Below are 23,059 nucleotides of genomic sequence, written 5' to 3'. Positions count from 1 at the left end.
CGGGCCGCCCCCGCCCCCCGCCCGGGCACCGCCGGCTGGACACCCCCCCGGACCCCGGCGCGGCCGCGGGGCGGGGGAAAGCGCCGGCACAGCGCGCTCGAGGCGCTCCGGGGGAGCCTCCTGCCCGCCACGCAACTTTCTCGTCTCCCGCGGAAAGTGGCTGTCGCTCTCCTTGCTGTCTGCCCGACAGCTCTGCCACACAACCCCGGGATTTCGGTATCGGAAAATAGAACTGAGAATAATAAAGAAACAACCACAAGGTGCTTCTGACGGGAGTTTGCACCAAAAAGGGGCAGAGCGCCCGGCCTGCGGAGGGGCGCATCTCCCCTTCTTCCCTCGGCCGCGCCTGGGGCACCAGCGGTACCCGTGTCCCCGTGCCAGCCCTGCCCGGGGACATCCACGGCAGCCAGCCCTCGAGCACCGTGCACCCAAAGCCGCTGTGTTTGGGTCTGGGGCACCTCTCAAACGTGGGGTACGCCTCACTCAGAATAAGCTTCACAAACTCAGGCGGGCGAGCTCCAAGAAATGCTTGTCCAGACTTCACCCAAACTCGACCCCCTGTTCGTGCGCTCTCTCTAACCCAGGGATTGCCACAGACCTGGTGCCCTGTTTTCCCTTCCCCAAAAAGCTCCCATCCATAGCATATGCTGAGTTGGATCCCACAGAGATCATCGAGTCCAGCTACTTCATCTCAGGCAGCAATATTTGGTAAAACCTCTCCCCCCTATTTCAATTACAGTTTTTTTTACCTTTTCACATAGTTTCTGAAGACAAAATTGATGCAGAGAGTAACTCCTCAGTTACTTCATGTGCGAGCACAAGAGCTGACAGAAGCTGCCCTACACCGTTCCCAGCAGAACCTCCCGTTATTTGCAGGAGTCGGGGCTGTCAGACAATAGCCCCATTAGTGATGCTGCTGAAGAACCTCACAAGAAGCAAAGACAAAGGACCCAATTTACTGACAAGTTGTGATCTGATGTTAAATGGGATGCGATACGGATTGCTTTCCACCCTAAAGTGTTTTCGTGTCAGATAACAAATTTATTAATGGGATTTTTTTCAGGTCACAAAAATGTGACCCCACCCTCTTATGAATATTTAATAAGGGACTAAGGGCATCTTTTGCAAGACCCTAAATCTGCCAGAAACAGCCTACATGAATCAGAAAGTGCCTGCCTCTTAAAGGGGCACAGACACCCTGAGCAGGTCAGCACAGACAGGGCATGGGAACAGCCAGGATTTATCCGTGTTATATCTGTGCAGAGTTAAGCACACACATACACACACAGCCCCCGACACACTGGGAGCTCAGCAATAACATAAACCATAAAGCACGCAAAACTCTAGTAATAATTATCACCTGTGCTTAAGAGAAATCCTTCCTGTCCTGGACTTCAAAGTAATCTCGAGGAACTTGGATTGCTTTGGGAAATACACGACAGAATACACAGACTTAAACTTTTCAACAGTTCTCTTGTGGACCACCTCCTCCTTCCTGCTGTATTTCTAAGAGAGTTGCTGTGGCAGCGTTCCCAGCAGCCCCGACAGCGAAGGAGCAGCGTTAGGAAGGCTCTGAGTGTTAACACACCCTGACCAACTCTGTAGCCAAAATGAGCAGGGGGCTGCATGCCCAGGCAGTCTCTGCAGATCATCAGGGGATGCTCTACAGATCCTAGCTGGAAAATCTTTTGATCCATCTTGTTTTCCTCAGTAGAAACTTCTCACCCAGCCAAGCTTCAATCCTATTCTCACATCGTCAGTTCTTATTTTCCAGTATCACCATATCCAGGCACACAGCTCAATCCAAGGCCAGTGCCCTCCTGCCCTGGTCACCAATTCATCACACGCCTGTGAGCCAAGCTGTGCATTACTCTATTTATAAAAAAAGGGGATTCTATGAAGCCTACCACTTTGCTCAAGGCATTTCTCTTCTTTCCAGGGGCAAAGAAAAAGTGTAATGTGTCGATGCAAGCCCAAAACTGTGAGAGCTACATGTGAAGCAAAAGCACAGTGCTGGCTCTGGCACTGATAATTCTCCCCAGCCTTGGGCAAGTCACCTAGGAATTTTGGTGGCTTTAATTATTTTTTAATGTCTCTGATGCCTCTTTCTCTGAGAGCTCAGTCTGCAGTGTTTCTGGCCTGGCTTTGCACTGGCCTGCACCATTTCAAGGCAGTCAATGGCCTCGACATCTCTGCCTCCTCATCTGCAAAACGGGGATAATACGACTTGTTTCAGGATCTTCTGTAGACCAATATTTGCAAAACACTGAAAATTGAAAGGTGCTGTCTAAGCACTGAGTGCTGGCCACAGAACCTGCAAGCCGTATTTTTAAAGCGTTTTATACCCTTTCATATAAAAGCTTCATACCTGCAAGCTCAGCCAACATCTGCTCTGGGCTAAAAACTTCAGCCTTAGTAACAGAGATGGTAGCACTTGTTAAGCAAGGTCACCATGAAATATAATGCATTTCTAAGCCAGCAAAATATTTTAAAAGACCAAGAAGAACCATAAACTCCCACTTTAATTCCATTCAATTACAAAGAGTCATCACAGACAGAGACCATCAGACAGGGATATTCAAAACAGAACACATAAAGTAATACATTAAAAATAACTGGGAGAGAGCATGGCAGGCTAGATGGCTGTTTGGCACTCTGTGCCCATGGGATCTGATCCATATTAGGTGGTGGTACCTTTCACCTAGCTGAAAGAAAATTATCACTGGATACTACGCTCTAAGGTCCAAGTGAGAGGAATAGATCATGAGTTATGACAAGTATAGTGGAATAAATGATTTTGCTATGCCATTATTTTACATGTACACTTTATTCACTTTTGCAGGTACCTATCCATGCAGAGATCTCAGACTTGCCTACAGAAAAGCCTCAGCTGCTTGCAGGGTAGGGAAGAAAACAAGACATCCACAAAATGCAATCTTCTCTAACCAGAGTCAACCTGCCCCAAATGAGTCCATTTTATGTCCAGTCCTAATACGAGGCAATTTCTACCTAAAACAGCAATACACCTGCACTTAGTCCTCGAGATGTTCTCCTGGGCAGGCACGGCCAAACAGATCCCACTTTGCACTCTGGCAGCTGGTAGTGAGCCAAATCCTGTGCCCTGCTTCCCAAACAGAAATTTGGGAGTAATTCAGCTGAACTTAGGTGCCAGTGCTTCTGTGGCACAGAGGAGCCCACCCGCCCAGCGGGGCCACGCCAAGCCTGGCCCAGGCAAGTGCCAAACCAGGCTGCTCAGCACTCGGACTGGAGCCATGGGCTGCTTAAAAACCAAACTGCTGTTTGCAGTTCTGAGGGAAAAAGGCCATCTCGGATACTATTCCCACTCCTGGATCCCCAGGCCCATTTTTGTGGGGTTAAATCATATTTTCCTGTTTTGAGAATGCTTCATTTTCCCTTGTTGCTGTTTGAAAGACCTACAAAAACAAATGGGGAAAACAACTGACTAAACAGGAAACAGTGAAACTTACAACCCACAAAGTGCTGAGAAAAAGGACAAAGTAAACAGTTTTTTGGGTCATTTTTAATAATCTCAGCTAATGCCCTCATGGTAAAATATCTTCAGGCAGAAATGTGATTTTTAGGCTGATGGTGTCTAACAAAACAGAACGCCAAAGCAATTAACATTTTGCTAATTCTCGTGTCTCTGTTACTCTTCTGTTTTTTGATGTGAAACTGTCATTTTTCTTACTGGCCCTGCAAATTCTGCATGAACAAGGCTCTTTAAATCCTCTCAGTGTTGTACAATGGTTTAAAATTTCACTTCATGGCATGCTTTAAATTACCATTCACATCTTCATTTAATGCATCATTTTATAATGCCAGTGTTACTAGTTAATTTATATATACACAGCAGGATGTGTCAACATTCAGGTGAGTTATGAATATGATTGTACAGGAGTTATGGAAGACATTTCAGCAAAATTATGGTTCCCTCTAAACATAAAAATATTAATAATGAATCAAACATCACAGGTAAACAACAAATTTTATATAATTGCTCCCCCCCATGCTTCTAGATAAATAAATAAATAAGTATGGCATCATTTTTGCTGTGCATTCATATTTGATTGATCTTAATAAATTGCCATCTCCTTTCCTAATAAACTGTAATCTCTTGTTTCCGCCACAAAGTAAAATTTATTAGCACACTCTTCTACCAGCAGGTCTGCATCACTCACAACACAGTGTGCAAATTGTTCCACGTATGCTTGGGCATTATTCATAATTTATTTTTCTGCCCCAAAGTACACAATATATTGAGAGGTAATCACCACTAACTGTTCTCAGTTACTTTCCTTAATTATGTGAGATGACATTTATGTCACATACAGTAGAGGAAATGCTGCAGTTTCCACTAAAACTCGATTTTAATTTTTTTTTTTTTTTTGCTATGGGTTGAAACACAATCTTCACACAGAGAAAACCTTCTTAGGACAGGAAAGACTGGAGGTGGTATCTGGTAGGAGATGGGAACACCTCCACTTGAAAAGAACAAGCCCTGTCTACCAAAATAACCCACTGGGCATGACAACAGCGATGGCTCCAAGAGGAAAAGTAGGTGTTTTGTCGTGATGTTAAAGTTGCCATGGTAAGAAAAAAAAACCACAGAATGAAACATCAACAAAACAAATGTCAATCAAAGACATTTTTGCCTGTTAAGTATTAACCAGTGAACTCCTGGCCACCCCAGATCATCTCCTGCCCGGCGTGGCAGGGCAGGCAGGCGGGTGGAGGGCTGGAGCCACCCCAGGCTCCCCAGCTGGGTGTTTTGGGCTGGATCACCCCAGTTTGGGGTTGGTGTGGAATGCACTGCTGGAAGCACTGCCCTCTCCTGGTAATCTGCCTCTCTCATCCGGAGACTTAATGCTTCACCTCACTCACAAAGGATCCTCTTTAAAAACTTAGGTCTGCTTCCACAACAACCCAACCTACACACACGAATGTATCACCAGAGATATAAATTAAAATAAAACTGGTTAACTGTGGGTCCCTTTAGGTAAGAACACCTATTAGACCATTATGCTCACAGCCCAGGAGTGCTGAGTTCTGTATGCTGGTACTCCTGTGAGAACACCCTCTATCACCACTGGACATCATCCTTTTTCACTCACTCTGTAGGGAACACGTATCAGAGTATTTTCAATATATTTCAATAAAACACCTTCTTAGCACTAATGGGCCACTGTTCCTATTTCAGTGGTCCCCAAGGTTTCATGATACAGTTTATTTAGCTGGCTCATAGTTCCAAGATTTCTTTCAATATTCAAACGCTATTTTTAATTTTTTTAAAGAAAGCAGCCAAGGGAAAAGCTTTTTCTCTTCTTGAAAAAGCAGAACAGTTAAGTTGATACATGTAACAAAACAAACTGAATTATTTCCTAAAGAGGTGTTCAGTCAACAGCCCTCGAGGTTAGATAGGAGTGCACAGAAAGGCTGTGACACAGAGATGGGGTTCTCTGCTCCTGCTAGAAAAAGCACTGTGACTCCAGGAACCAAATGCACATTGGAAATGCACGTGGAAAAAGAGCTTTTTAGGAAGCAGGGCTTGGTGAGGACAAGTCCTCATGACCCCCACCCTGTGATGCCACAGCGTGCTTCTCCTCCTCCTCGCTGCCTCTGGGTCAGGAGCAGCCCCTCACTAAGCCCAGCAGCATGGGGAATGGGAGGGGAGGAGGAGGTGGTGTTGTTTTGGGAAAACAAGACTGCAGGGCAGGAGAAGCCCCAGCCTCAGCACAGCCATCCCCTGGCCTTTGGCCACGTCAGTCATTTGGATGGTGCACATCTGGTTTCACATGGGCGAGACACAGGCGGCCGTGCTGGCTAAGCAAACAGCCCGGCCACAGGACTTTGCTCCCCGATCCCTTGGGGTCATCCCACCGGCTCAGAGTCCTTTGTGCATCACTGAGCAGGGCTCACTGCGTGCTCTGGGCTTTTCCTTTGTACTACACTCCAGCCCTTCACAGCGCAGTGCCACGATCTATCCCTTCATTCTGAATAAACTGGCCCAAACACAATTCAAGGACAGGGTCCTCCCTCCTGCTTCCCATCTCCAGGCAAACACAGCTCCTGTTTGTGAGCAAGGGTTATGACCCATCAATATTTCCTATCCAAATCCAGCTGCTGCTTATTCCAATCCTTTCCCCTCCCCTACCCTGAGCCACAAGAAAAGAGAAGATGCTGAGAGGCAGCAGGTCTTGGAGCTGGAGAGGACGTGGTGTGGCAGCCAGGACCTGCTCCTTTGCTGCACCCATCACAGCAAAAGATGAACAAGTAAATAAAATAATGTTTCTGTGGTCCCTTAAAGACGAAAAAATTGGCTTCCTGTAGCAAGAGAAATCCCTCAAATGAGTCTAAAGATTTTGGGTTGGAAAAGCACAAATTCGCTGCAAAGTGTGTAACAGGGAGAGGAATAGTACAAAACTTGATCTCTGGAAGGAGACAAAAATTCTCTGCCCTCAAACACAGCCACTTCTGGGGTGGAGGGTGGCAGCAACTTCACCACACAGAGCCCTGAAGGAATTCAGGACACCTGAGGCACCAAATCCTTCACTCGACTGAAATTGCAGGGTGATTAAGCAGAGAGAATGTAACTATCCAAACTGTAATTTGGCCAGCACAATGGATTTAACACCCCTATTCTTGGGAGGAAAAAAAAAGTACTGTATTTGAAGTTCAAAATCTAATTAACTATTTGAGAAAAAGAGTTCTGTTTTTAAAAGAAAATTCCTAACAATATAAAGAGAATTAGTGCCAAAGTTTTTGAAGAACTGCATAAAATGGTATGAAAAACGTATGATATTGTAATAATAGGAATGACTGGATTTGCTCAAATGTTCCTTATACCTTATAATACAAGAATAAAATACAGTGTAAATCCTTCTATCTACGTAAGTTCCCTGTACAGAAAAATTTCTCTTTTAATAGGTTTACACCTTTAACATGTATTAGTTTGGAAAAGTCCTAGGGTATAATTACACATCTTGGCTTGGCATATTAATAGCTGTTCCCTTCATTTACTGATTTCTTTTACTGGTCAATTTGCTGTTTTACTACATTGCTCTTACAGCTTGGCTTCCTCCCTGTGCTGGGAAGGGCAGAGGGGCCACGGGCTGTGTGTGCTGCCTTGGGGAGGTGCCTTTTGATACCTTGAACCTGGCCATCTGCACGCAGGATGCTCGTCTGGGATGTGGCATTTGCATCCAAGTTTGCCAGCAAGCTGCAGGTCACAGGCAGAAGCAAGCAGAGCTGCCCTCACTTCCAGGAAAATCTGTGCAGAAATACACTCTACAGGCCCAGGAGAGAACGAGCCAAGCAGGGCTTCTCCAGGGCTTGGTGCCACCCTGCTGGTCTCCCTCCAGTGCCCCCAGAGCACCTGCTGCTGCCCAGGCTCCTGACCCTGCATCCCTCCCCATGGCATTTCCTCCCAAATCCCCCCTGCCACCTTGCATCCCTCAACTCCTTCCTTGCTCCAGGCTTTCGCTGTTGTCCCAGGTTTTGCTCTCTGCTCCCCTGGAGCTCCATCCCTACTGCTCCTCCTCACCTTCTTTCTCCCTGTGGATTGACAGACCTGGAGAGATGCTCACCTGGGAGAGGATGCTCGCCTCGCTCCATCACACACCTGGGAAAGGACCATTTTCCCTGGGATGGACAAGGGACACACCTAATGATCTGTGCTACCAGTCTCCACAGGTTGTCTTTGCATCTCTCAGCTCCAGACTCACAGCAGAATTCACATTTGCTAAGCCTCTGTCCAGTTTCTACAGGTTTTTTCAACAATTTAAGGGTTTTCTTGTGTTATAGTGGAGCCATTCAGTTAATGGCTTCTCAGCACTGCCATTATAAACCAGAACTTTTCAGGTGTTTATTACTCAGCTTTAAAAATTGGCTCTATGCTGAAATTTGGCAAACGAAGTGTCAGCCTAGGAGAAAATTTTATTTTTTGCCAATTTTGTACTCTAAAAAAAAAAATGACCCCACTTTGGCCTCCATAAAAACACAGCTTTTGCTGCCTCAATGACACTGGTGAAGTAACAAGTCAATATTGTAATAGTGCCAGGAGAACTGAGTGATTTAATGCCTAAAATTGCTTTGAAGGTGAAGAGTGCTATTGAGCTGCTAATTATTAACTATTATTACTGATCCTGCCGCACAACAAAGATGCAAACAGAAAACAGAGGGAATATGAGACATCACTGAGAAAACAAGGCAGAATGGGAATGAGGGTCCAGTGCTGAACACGGAGGAGCTGGAAAACAAGAGTCAGGAGTCCTGGCAGGGTGGGATCCTCCAGCCAACGCAAGAAGAATGAACTGATATGGAAATATTATTTTTCGTTTTCCAGGACAGTATTTCAAACACAAATAAAATACAAATGACACAGTGTAGCTTGCTCCATGCCAAAGCTAGCAATGGTGCGGGATCAAAATCAGCTCTAAACCAAGCTGAACTGAGGTCAGTAGGAACCTCGTATTGCTCAGCTGAAGCCAAGAGAAACTTTGCCATTTAATCCAATGTGTAGAAGACAGAGCCCTGAAGGTGCTGAGGACAGGTGACCTTACCTCAGCTGCCCAGCAGTCAGTTATCCACACAAAAATGGGCTGGGAATTTCAAAGATCCCAAAAGACTTACATCCTCTGCATTTTCAGGATTCTTTCAAATCCTGTATGCACAGGAATAGCAGCATTCGAATCACACACCCCAAAATCTGACCTAGGCTGATCCGACTTGGCTGTGTGGAGGGAAATGTAAGTCATCTCCACTCTGAACTTCTCCAGCCATTCACTCCACTGTATCACCTTCTGAGGGGACTGTGGTTCCGTAGCAGAAAGTTGACAGAGTGAGTATTTGTGCTTTGAGGACCAGGAGTTGAGTGAGGCCAGGGCACGCTGCCATTTGGAATGTGCTGTACCAAAGCAGCCATGAAAAGTCATCGGGGCTGCTTTCAAACACAGTAAAAAAGAAAAAAACCCAACCAATTTATCTTTCTGGAAACTTTCTGCTTGTCTAAGTGGCAGCTATTTAAATACAATTAACAAGCAAATGATTTTAAAATTACAATACATTTAGTAAGGCAGCATCACAAACAATTTGCATCTCATTAAAGTGTTTGAAGCTGCAGAACCAACCTCCCAAAAGGGCTCTGCACATCAAGTGGGAAACACAGTCACAGTTCACAGCTTCTGCACCGTCCTGTGACACTGGACACACGGTGGGAGGACAGCAGAGGGGGGGCTCAGTGTCCAGCTGAGCCCCTGGCTGGGCCACCCCCGTGGGGAGTTCTGGCCACGGCTCTCAGCACAAGGACGGATGCCACAAGCCACAGCCTTGCTGGAAGTGGGTGTAAAACGAGGAAGGAAGGAAGGAAGAGGGTGTGTGTTTGTGCGTGTGTGCATGTGGGATGGGCACTTTTTAATATACATTCATGAACAAAGAGTTTAAAGAGATTTCAAGCTACTTACTCAGCCATATATATATAATTGAAAGTTTATAGATTACCCCACCACAACCTTCTGAGATTACTGCTGGGTTTGGACACACATTAATTCCCAGAAGCCTCCTGCAGAACAATCCCATACCGACGTGTGCAGCAGGAAAAGCCTCAAAGAAGTAAGTTTTAAATGCTTCCAATTCACTTTCAACTGTGATTTACTGTGGTGTCTCCATTTAACCCAGAGTATTCAGGAGCACTTCCCAGATCACAGACCGCCTCGCCTCGTGCCTTTGGCTTCCTTTAGAAAGCCAGGCTGATGTGCCAAGACCTGCTGGATCCATCCTAGGATACAGGTTCTGATAAGCACAGCTCCAAATGGGTACCTGTGAGGGCCAGGGCTGCTGGTTTTGCTGTCAGTGCAGCTCCTGCCATACAAGACCCTTCTGTCGTAGCCCACAGAGGGGAATGACCTGGCAGGAGGCTGGTGGGAAGCTATTGCTGATGGGTGGGAAGGAATATACACAAGATCTTCACTGGTGATGCATTAACTAATTCCCAGATGAATGAGGAATGCAGCTAAACATCCTTAATTTCACTTATCAGGAGACTTGAAGGTGAGGATGTCCACAAGAGATGATGTCCCTGAATAAGTCACTTTTCACAATCAGCCTCAAAGCTGACACTGCCAGCACTGACCTACACTCCAACCAAACCTTTAATCCAAAAACTTGCTCCAAAGTACTGCACAAACTGAAAAGGCACAAACAATACCTTCCTAGAGTTCATCACAAATTCTGAAACAACCTTTCACTTGCTGTGCCTCCAACTCCATGGGCTGTGGAGCTGCACGTGACAGTTGTTTAACGCTGCACAGCACAGTTACACACAGCGCTGGCAGGGGACAGCGAGAGAAGAGCTTACAATTGAATCTGCAGAGGAAATTCGGGTAAGTTGAATTATCCATCTGGAAGCTGGCCAAGGGCTGGGACTACTCCCAGAAGAAGTGATGGGTTTTGCTCGGCCTTTGAAAGGCAGCACCTCTGAGCTGCCCGTGGCTCTCGCTCGCCGCTCCTGCAAGAGCAGGGCGAGCACATCCTCTGTGCTCCTCCTGGCAGGGAGGCTTTCCTGGGATCCAGGGATCTTGTCCTGCTGCTGAGAGACCCGTCGGTGGTGACAAGGGGCATTGACACCCTGCAGTGTCTCTGCAAGGGGTGTCGCAGCTTGAGCCTGGGATGCCCAATAAAAAGTGAGATGGAAAAAGGAACTAGTAACAAAAACTACAGGTAAAAGCAAACCTGTCATCATCAGGTGCATTCACTGCTCTGTGCACTGCACACCAGAGAAGTCCCAGAGTCCTTTGGGTGGTTCTCAGGTCTCTCCATCCCTGGTGTCGTCACAACCAGTGTGTGTCACCCCAAAACTTCCTGCCCAGAGATGCCACCAACTATTGACACAGGCCTTGTGCGCTTCTTTTTCAGACCTGTGGTTTTGTAGTTCGTCAAAACAGGATACTATTTAAATGTACAATGTTATGATTTAAACAAAGGTGAAATAGTTACTGCTGTTTTAGCAACCAGACATCAGGCTCTGCTCAAGCACACACATTTTTTCGTTTTTAAAAGACCTCAGTCCTCTTTGCCAGCACGCTCTCCCTGCAAACCTGGATGCGAAGACAAGCGTCTAAGCAAAACAACACTCACTTTCTATGAATTACTGAACATGTGTAATTCATTTATCTGTAATATTGTGCTAAACTCAGCTCCAATTAAACAAACGAAAACACCTGCTTAGCACACATAGATCTTTCCATACCTCAGGGGAAGACACATCAGTGTGCTCTGTAGTACAATCTGGCTCAGAAGCCTACACTAACAATGCAAATCTGGGATTTTTCTTTTTTTTCTTAAATGCACATAGGCAAGGAGATAAAAAAAATACAGACAGATTTTGGGGATGGAGTATTTGTGTTTGGTATTTTGAACTATAGCACGTGCAGTTCTGTAATATCTAAGTGCTCACTGGGGGCTTCTCATGGGTAGCTGCACCTGAGGGCATGCATCACTCCAGGTAAAAGAGTGGGATAATGAAAACTTTAAAACACATTTAACTGGCCCCAGATATTATGATACTGTAAAACTACCAAAGAGACCTCGTGTTGACAAATTTATTGAGCTGGGGAGAAGAAGTTTCCTTTCCTTGCTTTGCTTCTGGACCACAGGCATCCAGCAGCTCCATGGGACTTCCCTCTTGTCCCCCCACGTTAACGGGTCAGAAACACAGTGACACACAGTGAAAATCGCAGTGACACACTGAACAGGGTCACCCCAACATGGGGGCTGAGACCACCCCAGATGTCCCAGCAGCTGAAATGAGTCATGGCCTCATCTGACACACGTTTTGGACCAACAGAGGGGTGTCCCTTGGGGGTGCCTTGGAAAGAGGGGTGCCACGGCTGGTTTGGGAAGCCGGGTGCTTGGCTGGGTGCAGCTGCCGCCATCAGCAGAGCCTGCAGCCTGCCAGATCCCCTACACTTAACTCATTTCCTATTCTTCACTCACTGCCTGCAGACAATAGGCTGTCAATCAGATCCCCACCAGAACATTTACAATTATTTTCCCTCTCCCGCACCTCAGCATGGCCCCGTGTGAGCGGCTCCATCCCAAACTGTTCACACACGAGCCATTTGCAACTCTTCAGTCGCCAGAACTGCCCTGACTCGAGAGGCAGGTTAGGAAATTGAATTTCCTCGTGTTTTCAAATAAAAGTACTGCGGTGGTAAAGCACAGAAGCAAAAGAGCAGGCTTCCTACAGGTGAGAGGCAAAAGCAACGAGGAATGGAAAACCTGCCCCGGTAATTATTACAGCATTCTGGGCAAGGATGAAGGCTGTTTACTGCCCTTTTTTTTTTTTAACAAAATCAAAGTTACAAACTGAAAGGGTTTTTTAAAATTATTTTTGCTTTGTTTTTCTTCCCCTTTTTTTATTTAGGACAGGGTGGTCCCCTCTGCTCACTCCTGCAGAATTAGTAACAAACCACCACCACAATTTTGCAGCTGGCCTTGTGACCATTGCTGAGTTCTCCCAGAAGAAATTGGTTTGTTTTTCCTCTGGGTAGACACAGCTGAGTGAAGGACTCAAAATGAGCACACTTTCCAAGCAAAAAATAACAGTGATGCAAGTCATAACCATACCTTCCCTTGTAGTGGCAGTTGCTGACAACGTGATTTAAAAATATCTGAACTATGTTCTGCATGATGTTAATGCTCCTATTCCAGAGAGAAATCCCCAATACCTTCGGGGCACTTTCCAAACACTGAAGCCTGAGAAACTGTCCAGGATGGGCCCATTCCTAACAGCACTGAAATCATTGCCATTGCTAAATTAGGAGAAAATCCGTACAGTCATCATTCACTGCACTGTGACTTCACTGATTTTCTGCTCCACTGTCTGCTCAAGGGTCAGCATGGTTAACAGCAAGGAGATATTTCCTCTCCTATTAATTGATCTGGACACATCTTTGATGGCTGTCAAACAGAAAGGTAACTAGTGACATTATGGCTTTTTTTTTTTTTTCCACTTTTACTTTTTAACTCTTGCACAGGAAATTTCTACAACCTTTTCTGATGAAAAATAACCTGTGTGATATTTCCCCTCTCCTTTAAAATGTTTATCCTGCTCCGAATCTGCAAAGTGTGATATCATCAAGGAAGGTCAAGCTTCACAGGAGCTAATGGCTCTGCTGTGTGCTTCCACCACTTTGAAAAGATGAACAATAGTCCCTCAAGTGCTGCTGCCAGTGGCACAGCAGCAATTCACCATGGAGGGTGAGAAATCTGAAATTAAAATAAACTGCTTAAAACATGCAGATAGAGAGGGGGGATGCAGGAGAGAGAATAAAACGGGACAATCTCTGAACCCAATCAACAAAGCGCTCATTGTTCCAGTTTAAGGCAAGTAACACAGCAATAAATATTGAGCCAAGGAAGTTAACCTGTATCCACAGCCTTTGAATAAACACCGAAGCTGAAAGTAAAATCCATGCCAGGCCTATGGCTCTTGCCAACTCGTGCTTTACTCCTTCTTGCTTGGCTTTGTTTTTTACTTTTGGGGATTTTCTTTGCCTTCTCTCCTGTTATTCATACCTTCCTGTAGGAACTCCTTATCACAAAGGAAAAGGACAAACAGAAGGAACTGCCAGAATACAAATAAATTCAGCTGTGTTCTGCACATCTACCTGGCTGCAGGTAACTGGGAAGAAAAGGGCTGGGAAATTCAGGGGTTCACAGGCCCTGTGAAGCCAGGGAAGTGCCCAGCTCCTTCCCACACCTTTCTCCCCACGGTGACCTGATGCAATCCTGCAGACCTCTCTAACCATCAAATCCAGCTGAGCGTTTACCCTGCAGGGTAGCACAGGCAGCATGAGGCATCTCTGCAAGACACGGGCACGTTCATCTCTCTTACAGAAGTTTGAGCATTCAGCTCTTGATCTGAGTACAAATAAACGTCCTGGTTAGTTCTCATTTTTCCTCAAGTGGTTTATCCACTCCTGTGCCAATACCTCAGCCAGTAATACAGGTTTTCACAGCAAGTATTAATTCTGGCTTCACTTTTAAATCACATTTTCTTCATTTGAGCATATTATATTCCACAGAACCAGGCGTGAACATCATGCAAAAGGCATTCTGGTCCATGGTTGTGAATACAGCTGTGTAGGCAGAGGAATATTTGTTTTCCAAGTAATTTGTGCACATTCACAAAATTACAGCTGTCTGCAGTTCTCCCGAAATATCTGTCCTGATGTTTACAAGCCATAAAATATAATCTGCCTTTTCTACAGTTCCAACCAGTAAAATTGGTAATTTATATATTTACATGTACATTATTATTTTTCTTACAGATTGGCTACTCCCCATTACATACCATGTGGATGCCTATGGTTTTTCCCCCAATGAAAGATGGGAAATGTTTCACAAGAATTTCTGGTTTTTGCCTTTTTCACAACAAGACCCCACTTCCTTTCAGTTCTATTCCTACCTGTCTCAATACACAAAACACCGGTCCCTAGGACAGCAAAGTCCTTGGAATAAAATTTTCCAAGCAGATGTGGAAATGTGCACTGCACCTGCTCAGCTGACACTGCTCAAAGTCCAGGAGGTGGACCACAAGTAACTCTTTCGCCCAGAGTTTTGATCAGCAACAAAATGCACAAAACCAAAAAATAATCATCAGAGAATCACAGAATGGTTTGGGTTGCAAGGGACCTTACTGCCCATCCAGTTACAAGCCCCCTGCCATGGGCAGAGACTCCTTCCACTAGACCAGCTTGCTCCAAACCCCATCCAGCCTGGCCTTGAACACTTCCAGGGACTCCTGCTACTAAAGTGACTTTGATGTAAAACTGATTTGAAAGAAAAATCAGAGGTAGGAAGCTATATCCATTTCAGTGGGATCCCTCCCACTCCCACTTGAGAAAAATGAGCTCCAACATGCTCCCTGGATGGCTGTCACTTAAACCCAGGACAAGTCTGACCCGAGATGTTCACCTCAGTGCTGAACCCACCCAAGAGGTCCACATGGATGCAACTGATGTGTCGTAAAAGGCCTAGCATTGAGATAAACCACAGGTTAATAACTTAAATCTGCAACTGCTTAAAAAATGTCAGACAATGACAGAACTGGCAAGGAAGCCCAGCTTTGATAATTTGTACTGCTTTTAACACCCTCAATCCGTGTGCTCTGCTGCATTACGTACTCCACGCATGCTGGCACACGGCATGAGCTACGCAGCTGCAACGTGGATCTCATGGTACCACACGATGGAAAAAACTTTCTGAGGAGCCAGTGGTACCAAACTACAGCACCAGTGACCTCGGTGGCATCAGTGACCTCATCAGCTCCAGTACAAATATCCCTGTCTCCTGGCTCCCCCCTCCAGCACCCATCACTACCTGAGCTCCTCCTGTCATCGTCCTACCCCGCTCCAAAGCCATTTCAAAACTTTTTCAGCTAGACATGCTAAACCCAGGATGTAGATTTTCCAATTAGTCTCTGTTTAAACATCTGTTGGTAGACTGCATTTAACATTAGTTATTTGAGAAAAGCGCAATTTGATTAGGCTGTCTGAAACGGAGCCAAAGTCTGCAAAATAATAGCTCAATTAAATTTTGTTTTGCTTTCATTTGTCTTATACTTTCCTGAGTGTGATACAGTTGCATATAATCAAGTAAACTAATTCCTTTCAAAATGAGATATTTCGGTGCTTTTTCCATCTCCTCTTAAAGTTTATTTAATAATCTATTCCATCTTCTCCATGCTTCATCGAACTTCAGCCTGACACAAAGTACATTTCTTTCTTGTGCCTTCAGTCTACTTTAATTTTCCAGGCTTTCACTGACTTGAGATTATGCACCATTAATGTTACACCTTAAATAGGTTAGTAATTTATAAAAGGAAGATTACACACATCAGGCAAATAAAAACATTTCAGCAACACAACAGTCTTTTCTTTGCACACACCACAAAATATTTTGCCAACCTGATGACACAGCTGTAAAACTGTCAAGCTCGAAAGCCACATCCAAGCAGCATTTCCAATTGTCTCCCTGGGTTTAGTTTCTACTTATTCTGTTATGTTGCACTTGTTGCCCTGAAACTTCAATATTAGCTCTAGAGATTTAAACACATGAGGCAAACAGCTGCTCTCCTCCACTCCAGCAAGCCAGATCAAAATGCCTTCTCTTTTTCTGTCCTGCCTTTTTTTTTTCTTCCCCCTTTCTTTTTAAACAAATTGCTGTAAACCAAGTATTTCTGGCAAAGTTGATGGTTTCAGGGCAAAATTCTGCTCTGTGCTCATCACTGCAGACTCCTCCAGTGCTAACTCCTCTCAGTCCGTGTGTGAGGAACACCAGCACTGCCCCATTCTGACTAAAGAAACTTTACCTTGAGGATTAAGAAATATAAATAAAAAAGTCACAGAAACTTAGCTGCTATGTAGATGAGTCTATGATTTAAATTAAAACATTAAACATTTAAACATTAACTTTTCACACTTCTGTTAAAAAAAACCAGCAGCGTGTACTCTTTGAGAGAATTATTTTATCTGAGATTTTTGATACACAGTACTTTTCCTTTAGTGTTTTTTAAACATATTTGTTGCAAAGTGTGAACACAAAGGGACAAGCTGAAATAGGTATCTGGCAGGCTCTTCCCAGCGCGTGCTGCTGAAAGCCACAAGCACTACTGCAGTTGTGACAAACCTGTTATTTTGCTGCAGGAAGGCGAGCGACTCCTCCAGCATTCCCTGCCCTGCCACTGGCAGCTCTTTAGAATATTCCTGCAACAAAATAACCTTAAAAACCAAGAGGCATCTCAAGTCCGTGGAAGTTCAAAATGGGATATGTCCTATTTAAAATGTAGAGAGCTACTAAATATGACAACCATTTGATGTATGAAAATTATTCACAACCAAAAACAGACAGTCTGGAAATAGCTGGGATGACTTCATTTAGACAGAATTACCCAAATCTGTTTCTAATATACACAGTACACATAATAAATTTTTACAATATGACAAGGAAAACAAACTTAATAAAAGTTCCTGATCTTTTGTTACACAAGCAAGCTATAGCCATGCTATGTTTATAATATTTTGCCCATGATATCACAGCTCGGTAACAAAAGCTAAGCACCACACAAAACAGTTTCTAGGTATGACTTCACCTCACCGTGCCAGCACTGCACCCATCAGCCTGGCAGAACAACCTTCCCCAACCCACAGCCCGTGCTTGCTGGGTTGATTTTGACTAAGAGTTTCCTTTTCTCCTTCTCCCAGGCTCCCTCTGCCTTGGGAAGCTGTGGATCTCTGTGACGGGAGTTTGTTTTTTTCCAACTACACCAGGACTCATCTGAACGGTAAGAGATTTTTAGCCTGTTTCCTTCACTCCTGGTTATTTGACAAGTGCTTGAAAACCCTGTTATAAACAATCTCTGTAGGAAAACAGATGATGTCTTACGATCACAGAAGGTAATTTTTTCAAGAACCCAACTTTTTGAGCATTTCCCAGATGCACCGCGTCAATCTTCCCGCGTTTGACTATCTCAGCTGGTTTTCCAGCCCGGGCATCGCGCCAGGCGGGCCGGACTGCCCCTCATTGTCACTTCTGTTCGATGGCACTTGCACCCACTGCTGTTATTCCAGGCTTCAGGAAATTTTCTAACCACTGGACAGGCTCCAGCACTGCGCACTAATAAGTTGCAGATTGCAGCACTCTAAGTGTGTGTGTGTGTGCATGCGTGTGTCAGATCGGGGCCACACTTTGTAGGAGGGGGGAAAAAAACAGTAGTTCAAAAATGCTGCCTACTCAAATTGACAGAAAAGTGACCCCTGCACTTCATCAGAAATTCCTGCAGACTGACAAAATAAAGGAGTTTGCTTTTATCACACACAGTAAGACTCATATGGAAAAATGGAAACACTACATCACTCGACCTTAGGTTGCCCCCTTTTCAACTGCAGATGAATATTATGTATAAAAATTGTAAATCAATTTGAGATGTATTAAAGGAGATTCTCTTTTTCTGTATTAAAGGTAATACCTTTTAATCTCAAGATTTATTTTGTAATGTCAAGTAAATGAGAAAGACTTAATTTCCGTAACTGAATTTTGTTACTCTTAAGTCTCTTCAGCATCTCTGCATGGTGTTCACAGAATTTCCTACCCTTTGCTTTGCATCAGGAAATAATGAGCAAGCGGCACTTACCCAACACTGAGTCACAAATATTTGCCTACATTAACAGAGCATTAAAAGCCATTTTAAACAACTTAAGGAAATTGTGCTAGCCTTTGAACTGTGATTCACTATTAGGAGAAATTAGGAAACTTTTCCTCTTCTAAAGGCAAAAATCAGCTGCTGTAACCTCCTTGTAATATCATTAGGTCCTAGAGCAGATTTTCCTCTTACAGATCCTCACACACAATAGATTTCTTTGCTTAATGAAACTAGTTCTGAAATTTTCCTACACTCAGTGTTGGGTACTTTGAAATTTCAATCCTTTCACATCCTTGAACTCTCATCAACATTTTTTTCCAGACTGTGTCAATAAAATTGATTACTTGCAGTTCTGAACTCTGTTCTGCACATGGAAATAAAACAATTTGTTTTAAAGTATTTTCTGAAGAAAGCAGAACTTGGCAATCACATCCCCAAGATCAAAAATAAAAAAGAAGAAAGAGGGACAATCCAACCAAGCGAGCCTTGCCCACGAAAAGCAAAACAAAAAGAAACCTCTCCAGAAAACAAAAGAGAAGCGAGGTCCTGATCTCATGATTTTATCACGGCAGCAACGCAGGCTCAGTCCCTGACATCCTCACATCATCCTGTCCTCCTGACTGATATATCTCCCTGTCGGATGTGAACGATCTTTTCGGATCATTAATGTGTTCATTAATTTGTTATCAATCGCGGCTCGCTGTACCCGGAGCGCTGGGCGCCGCGGCAGCGCCGTGCCACCACACACGGACGGAGCCCTGGCTCCCCGGCTCTTGAGATGCCTCATACCTACAGCCGATCTGTTGCTTTTACAAGTTTAATCTCGGTATTAAGGAGCTGATTGTGGAACCATGTCGCTATAACATCTTCAACCCAGCTGTACATCATATAAACCGCTATAGGAGGGGGCAGTCTCCCATCATTCCTGGCAGCAGCACATACCTTTAACTCCCTAATCTGTAATACTACAAAATACCGCTCTCATTTCTTCCCAAGCACAAGTGGACTACCAGCAAGGGTCCAACAGTGTTATTCCTAATTACCTTTTTTTCACTCTTGATCCTGTGGCGCTCATAATTAGTTACCTGGGGCTGCAATCCAATTTGAAGTGATGACAAGAAAGTGATCCATGAAAAAGTAATAAGTTAAATCCAATTTCAGCCTTCCTCTAATTAAATGCACATGGAACTAATGACTCAAACCCTACCATTTCAGTGATAATGGTAATTAGCGAGGTGGGAGTCACTCTCTTTTTTCAACACTGTAGGTGTAAACCACAAGGTAAAATGGCAGGAGCACTCTTAATTACATGTGTCATTTTGTCAGCAATTTACACATTTCTGACCAGTCAGGAAGGTTTCATTTGTTTTCCCCTTCACCGAGGTGGGTAAGGCACGTTCAGCTCTGGCACTGCCCGCCCCACATCCCCACTCCCTACCTGGGCAGAAATCACAGTTTTTACAAAGCTGTTCTGTAAATGCTTAATGTCAAAGCAGAAAACCTTCAAGAAAATGATACTTGGGGTGCTCTAACAAGATACAGGGCTGAAAATGAGGGATCCTGGCTTCTACTTTGCCCCTGAGGACTTTTTTCTTTCCAAAATTCAGATGCCAAACTCCCAAATATCCCAGCAGAGCTGCACACCTCAACACCACTGAGGGCCTGCAGCTCTCCAACCTTGGGAGAGTCACTTAATATCTCTCTATCAGGGTTTACATGGCTATAAAATGGGAATAATCATGTTTGCTGACAGTACCTCACAATGCCAGCTCTCCAAATATACTGGCATTTTCCTAGAAGCTTCATTTTTTTGAATCATGATATTACAGGATAATCACAGGCTTCTTTTAAGAACAAACACATTTGTCACCTTTCTGCTCAGCCTAGAAAAACTGAACAGTACATGCTTTAAAAAAATATTAAAAGGCAGCAAAAAAGGCCCATAGGTGTCATGAAAAAAACCCCTTAGTATCAAAATTTTCAAGCTGATCATCTCATTTTGAGGATCTGACTCAGATTTTGTTCTGTTTGTGGGGTGGATGATGTCTGCATTTCACAGACACATTCCAAGAACTGACTAACATTTATAATTGGGCTTAGGGGTGAAAAAATAAATAAGAACTAAGGGGTTCTTTGGTAGAAACCAGCAAAACTCAACTTTGCTTAATTTCCAAAATCAGAAGCAGTTAATGAAAGATTCAAGGGAAATTTTCATAGGCAAACTTCAAAATCCTGCAGAAGCAAAATCTTGACCTAAGCAGAGTTGGTGCCAAAATTTCCACTGGCTTGACTCAGGCCAGATTCTGATCAATTTCTGTATTGAAGAGTGAAATAGAGAGATACTCATACAGATAGAATAAAAAATTACTTCTTTTGCCAAATCATCTGCTGAGACAATTTCTCTACCAGTTGTTAAATTTACCACTATGTAAAAAAGGTTCCCTGGGTGTAAAACCTGAGACAACATAACTGAGACTTGTGTGCTCCAAGTGAAACGGAGCATACCCTGCCCTTCACCTCCCGGTGTTTATTACGTTGTCAAACTAACGATTTCTAATTTCATAAAAACAATAATGATTGCCCCAACATCAAGCTACAGTGATTTTTTTTCCTCTTGCCCTCTTCTATTTCTCAAGATACTGGAAAGATGTATTAAGATAATGCAGCATGCAAATTAAATTCTACAAAAGCCCAGCCAAAAGGCTGCTTTAAAAAGCAGCGGTATGCAAAGGCGAGGACAGCTCTGTCCTCTCAGCCTCCCCCAGTCTCACCCTGAGCATTTAAACCAAACCCAAATTCTTTTCTTGGCTGTGACTTAAAGGGAAGATTTAGTTTTTTGTTTTGCCAAGCAAAAACAGAAGTTTCCATCCCAGTAATTTCATTATTTCTTTTCTCCAAACACAGGCAGGTTAATGATCAGACAAGAAATCTCATTGAATCACATAAAAAAAAAATCAAGCGATGGGTTTGAATTGCGAGATGCTGATTTGGACATCCTAAATTTGTTTTCAGTCCAGTATCCAACTTCCAGCTCAATGCAACACACAACATTTACGTCTTTAAAAAAAATTGTATTTTTAGTATTGCCAAAACACACATGCACTTTTACTTTCTTGGGAGAAAAATGTGTCTCTTGATTTGTTTCCAATCTGTGTGCTCTTGCCAGCAACTAAAATGCTTGAAGAACCAAAATGAATAATCGGTAAGAGCATCGGCAATTAAAGCTGCAAATTTTAATCAATACATCTATTAATACAGATATATTTATCTTGGCCAGGAAAAATGTGCACATTTTCAAAATCCTAAGCATACCTGGTTTGTTAAATTATTTGTTTCACAGATTCAAGGAAATCCAATGTCTGTGGCAAATATATTATCAAACAGCCTTTAGTCTTTTTTTCACTTCCAGTAATTTTTGTGGGACTGCTATTTTTTATGTTCTTTCCCCAACTGCTGATTATTAAATCCATTTCTTAACTTTCAATTTTCTTTTGTTTGTGTCATCAGGCTGCAAAACCGGAGGTCACTGCCAAATCTAAACCACGGCAGTGTGCGATAGGCTCAAAATGTGAGTCATCGTGTATTTGGAGATTTGGGGTTTTTCAGCTATCAGCAGAGCACATCTCCAGTCCTGCGTCCAAGTTCTTACACACTGAGTATCTCACGATCTGTTAAAAGCAGATCTTCAGGTAGAGTTGCCAAGATCAAGAGAACCCAAACAGGATTGCAGGAGCCCTGCATCATTTAAACACTACTGAAGACACCAGGTCCCAGTGTGGCCACAGGATACTGGGATATATTTAAGTACCTTGGCTATTTAATCAGGGAATAAAGAAGGAATAGAGGAAATTATCTATGAGGTGATAACAGATTAGCTACACAGTATACACCAGATTAACCTGCGTCTGTTTGTGCTGGTGCGGTTTAGAGGTTGCATTTCCAGCCCCAGTAGTGGCCCCTCCTCCTGGGGCAGGCAGGCCATGGAGCATTTCAGTGGGAGAAGCAGCAGCCCAGGCAGACAGCATCCCTCCCTGTTCCATGCAAAGCTCCCGAGCACTCGTGCTAGGCGCTGCTCACCAGTGCCCTCGCCAAGCACAGCAGGGATGAGCAACGCCTATGGTGTTCTTGTTATACATAAAGCCTGTTTGTCACAAAAAAACCAAGGTGACTGCTAACTGCTGTGGCTATTGAATGAGACATCTATCTTTGCAAGTGAATCCCAAAGATAACTTGCTCATTATTTAAACAAACTTATGAAAAACAGGCACGTTTCCCCCACCCTTGGTATTTATTCTATGTACTGTCAGCAATAGGTATCACCTCATCAGCATGGCCCCATCTGACTTGAGGGGGTGTGGGTGCTTGTGTGGGTGCAATTTTACTGAAAAATTCTAGCCCCAGAAGCACCATCTTCTTTCAGCAACAGATTTTCATTACAGGGATGCACTTGGGGGTGTTACATCCAAGAGGACTTCCAGTATGTTTCAGACCGCAAAAGCACCAGGAGTGAGAAGGGGAAAAAAAAAAAAAAAGACTGGGCAGTCATTTGAATCAGTGAGTGACAGGCTGGGCCAGCTCTCTGTATACATTAATAAATTAGAATTTTAATTGTGTCTCTGACTGCAGGAGCTGCTCCAGTACTTTAATACGTACCAACAATTGGCTATGTTATGGAATCCACGATGTGGCCTTCACTGTTGACCTCTGCAACACAATTCCCAGTCTGACTACGGAAACTGTTTGGTTTGATCCTTTCAACTTATTTGAATCCTGACAAATAAGCTCACAGCTGAAAGGTCAACACAGTCATATTTCATCCTCTGGAGCTATTCTTAAGAC

At 44.0% G+C, this 23,059-nt stretch overlaps 1 protein-coding gene and 1 long non-coding RNA gene across 4 annotated transcripts in view; one reads left to right on the top strand and one right to left on the bottom strand.

Annotated features, from left to right (window-relative positions):
- FOXP1 (forkhead box P1) overlaps window positions 1-23,059 on the bottom strand; it is a 376,939-nt gene that overhangs the window by 86,470 nt on the left and 267,410 nt on the right. The gene's annotated exons all lie outside the window — the stretch shown is intronic.
- LOC121350035 lies at window positions 17,208-22,931 on the top strand. The gene is made up of 3 exons (XR_005954629.1): window positions 17,208-17,362; window positions 21,728-21,788; window positions 22,847-22,931. It is a non-coding gene; the product is annotated as an uncharacterized LOC121350035 (long non-coding RNA).

The sequence above is a fragment of the Pyrgilauda ruficollis genome, unplaced genomic scaffold (assembly GCF_017590135.1).
Source record: "Pyrgilauda ruficollis isolate IOZ18807 unplaced genomic scaffold, ASM1759013v1 scaffold10, whole genome shotgun sequence".
In the NCBI taxonomy this organism is placed as follows: domain Eukaryota; kingdom Metazoa; phylum Chordata; class Aves; order Passeriformes; family Passeridae; genus Pyrgilauda; species Pyrgilauda ruficollis.
Note: the sequence above shows the minus strand (reverse complement) of the source record. Positions and strands in the feature narration are given on the sequence as shown.